The following is a 1,314-nucleotide window of genomic DNA, read 5'->3' on the forward strand; positions in this document are numbered from 1 at the left end:
GCCTACGGCCATACCGGACCGAACGCCCCCGATCCCGTCCGATCTCGGAAGGTAAACCGTCCCGGGCCTGGCTAGTACTTGGATGGGTGACCGCCTGGGAATCCCAGGTGCCGTAGGCAGCTTTTCCCGGTCCGAGTCAGCTCTCTCTCCTTTTCTGGGGGGGAAGGAGAGGGGGGGACGGGCCGGAAAGCCCCTCGTCGCTCCTGCCGAGTCGGAGGTCGCGGCCGCAGGTCACGGGTCTGGGCGCCTGGGGTCCGGCTCCCCACCCACCCGGCTTCCTCCGCGGAGGACCCCCCCCGGGGCCACCGAAGCCGCTGGGGGAGACGCCGGGCATGGGGCGGACTGGCCCGGACCCTCCCGGCCGCCGGCCCGCAGGTCCGCCCCGAATCCCCCCCCGCGGCCACCCAGGCCAGGCCTGGCCAGGCGGGACGGACGGCGGGTGTCCAGCGCCCAGCGGCTTCCTCCAGCGGGGACCCACGGACCCCAAAGCCGCAGGGGGAGGCCCCGGGCCTGGGACGGACTCGCTCGGACCCCCTGCGCCCGGCCGCCGGCCCGCGGGACCGCCCCGAATCCCCCCGCGGCCACCCAGGCCAGGCCTGGCCAGGCGGGACGGACGGCGGGTGTCCAGCGCCCAGCGGCTTCCTCCAGCGGGGACCCACGGACCCCAAAGCCGCAGGGGGAGACCCCAGGCCCGGGACCGACTCGCTCGGACCCCCCGCCTCCCCTGCGCCCGGCCGCCGGCCCGCGGGACCGCCCCGAATCCCCCCGCGGCCACCCAGGCCAGGCCTGGCCAGGCGGGACGGACGGCGGGTGTCCAGCTCCCAGTGGCTTCCGCCAGCGGGGACCCACGGACCCCAAAGCCGCAGGGGGAGGCCCCGGGCCCGGGACGGACTCGCTCGGACCCCCCGCCTCCCCTGCGCCCGGCCCCCGGCCCGCGGGACCGCCCCGAATCCCCCCGCGGCCATCCAGGCCAGGCCTGGCCTGGCGGGCCGGTGTGCAGCTCCCCCGGGCTTCCTCCCCCGACGACCCGCGCCCCCCTGAGCCGCAGGCGGAGACCCCGGCCCCGGGGCGGACCGGCCCGGGCTCGCCCGAGCCCCCTGCGCCCGGCCCGCAGGACCGCCCCCCCGAATCCCCCGGGAGAGGCCCGGCCTGCACGCCACTGACGACCCGCGGCCCCCAAAGTCGCAGGAGGCGCCCCCCCCCCCCCGGTTAGCCCCGTCTCGCTCCGCGCCCCCCGCCCCTCGCTGCCGGGACCGGGCGCCGCCCCAGAGTCAGCCGCAGCCGGCCGGCCTGAGAGCTGCCCTCCTGTGGACG

At 79.0% G+C, this 1,314-nt stretch overlaps 1 non-coding gene across 1 annotated transcript; it reads left to right on the forward strand.

Moving 5' to 3' along the window:
- On the forward strand, window positions 1-119 carry LOC135979346 (5S ribosomal RNA). Its single transcript, XR_010596673.1, has one exon. It is a non-coding gene; the product is annotated as a 5S ribosomal RNA (ribosomal RNA).
- The last annotated feature ends 1,195 nt before the right edge of the window (window positions 120-1,314 follow it).

Source organism: Chrysemys picta, unplaced genomic scaffold (genome assembly GCF_011386835.1).
Source record: "Chrysemys picta bellii isolate R12L10 unplaced genomic scaffold, ASM1138683v2 scaf785, whole genome shotgun sequence".
Taxonomy (NCBI): Eukaryota; Metazoa; Chordata; order Testudines; family Emydidae; genus Chrysemys; species Chrysemys picta.